Source organism: Pongo abelii, chromosome 12 (genome assembly GCF_028885655.2).
Source record: "Pongo abelii isolate AG06213 chromosome 12, NHGRI_mPonAbe1-v2.0_pri, whole genome shotgun sequence".
In the NCBI taxonomy this organism is placed as follows: Eukaryota; Metazoa; Chordata; class Mammalia; order Primates; family Hominidae; genus Pongo; species Pongo abelii.
The window spans coordinates 51,898,021-51,905,091 of NC_071997.2; the positions used below are offsets into that span (position 1 = coordinate 51,898,021).

The 7,071-nt window shown below is 41.2% G+C and overlaps 1 protein-coding gene across 8 annotated transcripts in view; it reads right to left on the reverse strand.

The window, feature by feature from the left end:
• The window catches only part of CTNNA2 (catenin alpha 2), a 1,140,166-nt gene that overhangs the window by 335,841 nt on the left and 797,254 nt on the right, over positions 1–7,071 (reverse strand).

Consider the following 7,071-nt stretch of genomic DNA (forward strand, 5'->3'; position numbering starts at 1 on the left):
TTGATAAAATTATGACATAAAACAGGTTCCTGCACCAGCATTCTTCTATCTGAACCTTAGAATGTCTTGGTAAGGTGATAGCCAGTTTAAAGTAAAATGCACTATAAACTGCAATTAAATAAGTTTTCAAAACTGTTCTGGTTTAGCGTTAATAGAAATCCCAAATAAATGGCTGAAACCACGAAAAACAAGATTTCTTACAATTGAGATTGTGAGACTGAGATTTCTTATGAGGGTGAAACATGAACAACAGAACAAAGCCTTGTGCATTTCACAAATGCATTTAAATACTTTTACCCTCATAGAGCATTTTAAGTAATGCTGGATTAATCCATTTTCAGACATTAATGGCTTTGTGAAAATAATTTGGCTGGCCAGCTACTTAATAAGATGCAGGAATTAAGTCCTCATAAACTCCCAGAAGGAATCTTGAAGGCCCCAAGCCAGCCCTCTTTCTGAAGTGGGAATTGCCTTCGTAGGATGGAATGAGGAAATGGGTGTGAAGAGGAAGAATGATTCCAAGGCATCATAAACAAAGGCAGACAGAAATACAGGTCAGGGCCCCAGCCAGATGAAGGAGAGGGGCCCAAAACGTGTTTTAATTTATGGTGTCATGGGGGTTTCTCAAGGCGAAGAGAAAGCAGCAAAGCAACTATTGAGGATGAAAAGTGTGAAATCTTTCAGGACAACAATTTGGCATTATGTATTAATAGTTTTTTTAAAGTCCTCATCCTTTGAACACCAATTCCACTTCTAGAATAAACATTTAAAGGCATGGGCGCCCATATATTCAAAGGTATAAGGATATTAATCACAGTATATTTTATAATGACTAAAACCCAGAAACAACCTAATTAATAAATAAGAGCAGACAAATTCTGAAAGAATGTATACCCAAAACTTAATAGTTCATCTCTGGTGATTGAATTTTAGGTGACTTCATGCTCATTTAATTTTTGTCACTTCTGTGTTTCTCTATTTACATTTTTTTTTTTTTTTTGAGACGGAGTCTCGCACTGTCACCCAGGCTGGAGTGCAGAGGTGCGATCTCAGATCACTGCAACATCTGCCTCCCAAGTTCAAGTGATTCTCCTGCCTCAGCTTCCCAAGTAGCTGGGATTACAGGCGCCTGTCACCACGCCCAGCTAATTTTTTGTATTTTTAATAGAGACAGGGTTTCATCATGTTGGTCAGGCTGGTCTCGAACTCCTGACCTCAGGTGATCCACCCGCCTCGGCCTCCCAAAGTATATTTTCTATAATAAAGTATTCATGAGAAATACACACATGCCATAGTAGCAGATTGGCAGTGATAAGAAAACTGAGGAGTAATGTAAGCAAACTCTGTTAACATCAAAGCTTTTCCCAGAAGGACAACCCTAATGCACCTCCAACTTACCTCCCCTCACTTGTCCCTGCTGTCTTGACTCTTCCAAAATTGTATGTGTGAAGGGGCAACATGTTGGGCTGCCCCATGGGATCAATTACCATGCAACTCTGCCTGCCTTGGAAGACTGCAATCAAAGTCTTATGCCAGATGTCAGAATACCATTATCTCCTAGGATAATATGGGAATAAACCAGCTGAAAGATACCTAAAGCTAGCACCTATGAAGGCTCTACACCGCCTGCTGTACCAATTACAAAATCAAACTTTAAGAGCCCTGCTAAGTGCTCAGGCCTGTGATACACATAGACTTTCCATTTTAAGCGTTTAAAATCTAATAGGAGAGAAAACACATTATTCAGAAAGTTTTATTTTTTTGGACCCAATTCCACTAACAAGGGTGGGCAATCACTTAACATTTCTGCCCCTTTAGCTTCTCTATTACAAAACTAGGGAATCAATGATAGCTGGGTGTTTATTTCAGGTTAAAATTTGTGAATGTTCCAATAATGCATCTCAAAATTTAATGAATTACCTGGGGCTAATGGTTAAATGCAGATTTGATTCCATGGGTCTGGGGAGAGGCCTGAGACTCTACATTTCTAACAAGCTCCAAGGTTTCTGGTCTCAGGCCTACACTTTTGAGTGGCCAAACTCTATTAGAGTTTGTTCATTTAATTTTTGTCACTTCTGTGTTTCTCTATTTACATTTTTTTTTTTTTTTTTTTTGAGACGTGGTAGCTGGGTGTGGTGGCGGGCGCCAGTAATCCCAGCTACTTGGGTGGCTGAGGCAGGAGAATCACTTGAACCCGGGAGGCGGAGGTTGCAGTGACCCAAGATCACGCCGCTGCACTCCAGCCTGGGTGACAGTGCGAGATTCCGTCTCAAAAAAAAAAAAAAAAAATGTAAATAGAGAAACACAGAAGTAACAAAAATTAAATGAACAAACTCTATAGAGTTTACATGATCTCATTTAATTCCCCCAAGTATCGTCTGAGATAGCCATCCTTAGCCCTATTTCACTGACCAAGAAGTGACTTGTATAGGGTTATATCGATTAAAAAGTGGCAAAGCAGAAATCCCAACAAGGTCTTCTTACTCTTCATCTCCAAGATGTTTAATGTCCTTTTCAGTTTTAAAATACTATCATTAGAAATTATTGCCACACTCATATAAGGTGAACAGGACCACGAAATTGATAAAGGTAAGCTGCTAATGGAGTTCAGAAGAAGCAAAAGGGATTGCTTTATAGAGGGCAGGAGCCTCGGAGTCAGTTAAGAAATCATAGAGGAGATTTGCCATCAACTGTGAAGGATAGTTAAAATTAAGGTAAGCAAAGATGGAGAGAATATAAAAAAATAGGTAAGTGTAACATGGCATAATCAGAGCACAAGTATATTCTCTACACCAGTATAGAGAAAACCTGTGGAGAGGGAGGACAGGCCTCATGAACTGGCATTTCATTTTTTTTCTCTCTCTCTCTTTTCTTTTCTTTTTTCCTTTTTTTGAGACAGAGTCTCACTCTGTTGTCCAGGCTGGAATGCAGTGGCATGATCTTGGCTCACTGCAACCTCCACCTCCCAGGTTCAAGCGATTCTCCTGCCTCAGCCTCCTGAGTAGCTGGGATTACAGGCACCCACCACCACACCTGGCTAATTTTTGTAGTTTTAGTAGAGAGGGGGTTTCACGGGTTTCACCATGTTGGCCAGGCTGGCCTCAAACTCCTGACCTCAGATGATCTGCCCACCTTGGCCTCCCAAAGTTCTGGGATTACAGGCATGAGCCACCATGCCTGGGAGAACTTGCATTTCTATTTATTATTATTAATTCATTTATTATTTCGTTTATTATTTATTCTCATCATTTACATCATTCATAGAGCATGGCAGTTAGTTTCTTATTGCTATCCATGTTATCACATTGCTTTAAAAGTTGAATAATGTTTGATAAGTAGAATGACCTCAATTTCTAATTTGTTTCTCCTACGTGGATCTCCTGAGAGCAGCCTTGGGGCCCCCATCCTCAGCCTCTCCATGCACCTTTTGAGGCATTCTGTAAAATGCCAGCTGTATGGTATGTGCCCACAGAAACAACAAAGTTAATTCTCTCTTTTTGAAATTGTGACTCCCACCCTCCCCCAATTCTTCTAAAGGTTTCCTTTTAAAGAAAAGCCATGGTTCGCTGCCACTGAAAATTAAAGACAACAGCATAAAGATCAAGGTCCAGGCTGGTGCTAGCGATGACAGAACATTAAAATAATCACTCAAACTTCCTTCCTTGAACATTGACAAAGACTGCTAATGGAAAGCCAATCCCCAGAATGCAGATTCATTTCAGACTTTCTGCACTCGCATCTCTTTGTTCACAAATTATTTTGACTAAAATGAACAAATTGGAAGTGTCGAGATAAAACAGGAGAAGTAATGACATACCAAAAAAAAAAATTGTATGTGACTCCCCCACTCCATGTCACAACATAGAGTACCACGAAAAACAGGAGGGCTCATTAGGCAAAGGCTAATTTACAAGGTTGAAGAGAGAAGGAATTAATCGACTCTTCCCTCCGTCAAGCTATACTTCTGGCCTCTCTAACTACAACGAATTTGTTCCATGAGCTTCTCTCTTCTACCTCCCCTTAGTTCCAGATTATGTTTGGCCATCAGATTCATAACTCATATAACCCAGACTACCTTCCCATTTGCTGAATCCATGTTTTCAAGATTCTTCTCTTTTCTTACCCCAAACTGGAGGTCTGGCCTCAGTACCCAATCACATGTTGGCGTGATGGCTTGGGATGGTATTCTCGATGCCCAGCTATTAGTACTTGCAGCTATAGCGGTTCAGCTAGATGAGCTCAGGTTCCTTCCCCTGACAACATGGAAAATGTCGAGGGTATTTTCAAAGCATATAAAGCATCTCTTATCCAATATACAACATTGAAGAAGAAGTTTGCCAACAGAAATCTATGGTCACCCAGGAAGAAGAGATTGATCCAGTACATGCAATAGCTACATTGTAACCTGGTGGATCAGATATTTTCAAAAGACAGGTAAAGACATATGAGAGAATAAGCAGGAGGAAAGAAAAAACTTTAGGTGAGCTTTTCTTTCTTTTTTTTCCTTTTTTAGTTCATTGGACACTTACAGGCATGAAATTAAAACTCATGAAAAACAGCCATATCGACTTGCTGTGGTGACTCAAAAGTTGTCGTTTCTCGACTCAACTTTGCTGAAACACTCGATTCATGTTGTTCTTATTTAACCTAATTTGCATTGATTTAATCAGTGCTGGTATGCTTTAAATACATAATAAATTGGGATTCTGCAACTTAGATGACTTAGAATAGCTAAATTTCAATAAAGCTCATTTCAATCTGTTAATGTATACGGTTCTGCCAAGGGGTTTAAAACTGTAGAAAAGATGCAAACTTGCCACATTAGAGGTGGGAAAGGCTTAAAGATACCATATAGATGAAATGATTTGCAGGATAATAATACAAAAAGCAATATATATATAATATATATTTATATATTATATATATATATAATTTATTTATTTTAATTACAGCCTAGGAGCATCTTCTAAGTTTTGAGTAGCACACTTAGAAGAAAACTCACATATAAATCAGTGAATTTAATTTTATTCCCTTTCTTTCTTGCCAACACTCAACTCTTCTGCCTCTCTGCACCAGCTCTACAAATCAAGTGACATCCAAAGTGGGACCTCTTCTTGCCCATTTGGCAGCCTCTGTCACCACTTTGCCAAGCAGCCAGCATTAGGAGGATTTTTTTTTCCTAGCAACCCTAGGGATTGGGTGGTGTGTACTCACAGTACTCGCTGAATGGCTGGCCGCTGTTTAACCCTGCCTGCGCCTGCTCAACACCCCTCCCCCACCTCCCAACCCTTTAGAGTTTATGGCTCCATCAGCTGGCCTGCTGTCAGAAATAATTGTCTTGGCAAGAGGTGAAACCACTTGATGGTGAATTTGTTTGTCTGTCTGTTAAAGTGTTCCGCAGCACCTTGGAGGTGCCAGGATGAAACATGCAAATGCCTGATCCAGAGTTAGGTAGGCAGCAAGAGTGACAGAGAGGCAATCATCAAGAATGGCAAAGAGAGAGAGAGAGAGAGAGAGAGAGAGAGAGAAAACCATCTGTGCCAGTTGCAAGCTATATGACCTTGGATAAACCACGATGTCTCTTGGCCTCAGTTTAGTCACGTGCAGAATTAAGGGGGTTGATTTTCTAATGTCTCTTCTAACTCCTAAGACAGCATGTGATGTCTAGGACATTTCAGATTTGTGTTCCTTCCAATTGAATGATACATCTCAGAGATGAATGACCAGGGCAGAGCTCAGATGAATACAAAATGGAATGATTCATGCCCCTGTTCATATGACTTTTCCTGAAAAGTACCACCAGTCTTTGGTGACTTTGATTCCATTGGTTGGCCTCTTCAGCTTAGATGCTAAGGACCAATCCAGTTACTTGTCCAGTCTATCTACCCTGGCTCTGGTAATCCACCCTCATTCTTATCAAAGTAAGTGCCACTACATATAATGCCTACTGATTTTGACTTCCTTAGAGGCAGAAACGATAGGAATTCAAAGAGTGGAGCTGGAGACTCACATGTGACTCTCCCTACCATCTCCCTGGGCATCTTTGTCAAGAAGGAAGGCTTGCTCACACTCACTTCCCTCAGGCTTTCTCAACCATCTTGGAGGATTTTGTTTAAACAGATGACCAACTGACCCTCCCCAGGGCAGACCCTCTCCAGACCAGTAGGCACAAGGCGTGTGTGTGGGGAGGTGGGGGGAGAGCTCATTGTAAGGACTCCTATCTATAAATGATTGTGAATAGAAATAATGAGGCAAAGCCTTCTCGTCATACTCAGAGGAAAAAGTGGCACAATTTAGTGCAGTCTCAAAGCTTAATTAGGATGTGTGTATGGAGACGGGTAGGCTTCATTATGGCTTAAACTACCACATCCCTACACATTCACACTCTCCTGGAGTGGGGTGCACTGCAGGGCCCAGTAATCACCATGAACAGCACAAGTCAGGGTCAGCCCTCCCCATGTCAGACAGTACAATCGTTCTTTAATCCACCCTGTACCCCATATGTATCTGTGGAGCCTGATGAAGCCCCGGAGGGATCTCAGTCAAGTCTCCCTGTACACAGACATACCTTTTTGCCACACTGGATCTCACACCACCGGGACTGGGATGGCTTCCCAAACTAGGTGGGTTTGGAAAGCATTTCCCCTTTCCACCTCAAAAAACGGCTGGCTGACTGCAGAATTCCAGTACCCGCAAGAGGGGGGGAAAACCCCAAAATCTTAGCCAAGCCCCAAATCATTGCCTTCCTGTGTCTCCTCTCAAGTTGCTTTTCTAAAGCAAATGTCCAAATGTTGATTTTTCTACAGATTCCTACGTATCTCTTACACGTAGACAGTTTTAAAGGGGAAAGGAATATATCCCCAAAAGAGAAGGGGGAGAGCACAGAACATTTCAGTTTCCCACTTGGAAATATCTTGTCGTGGATGATGCTACCCCTACCTCCACCTCCCTCCCCCCTCCTTTTTTTTTTTTAAATATGGACAAAAAAGCTGAAAGTGTTTTCCGTTTCATCAAAAAACATATATTACTTTAGTGGTTTGGTAAAATGTTGGTTTTATGCCCACCCCTTTT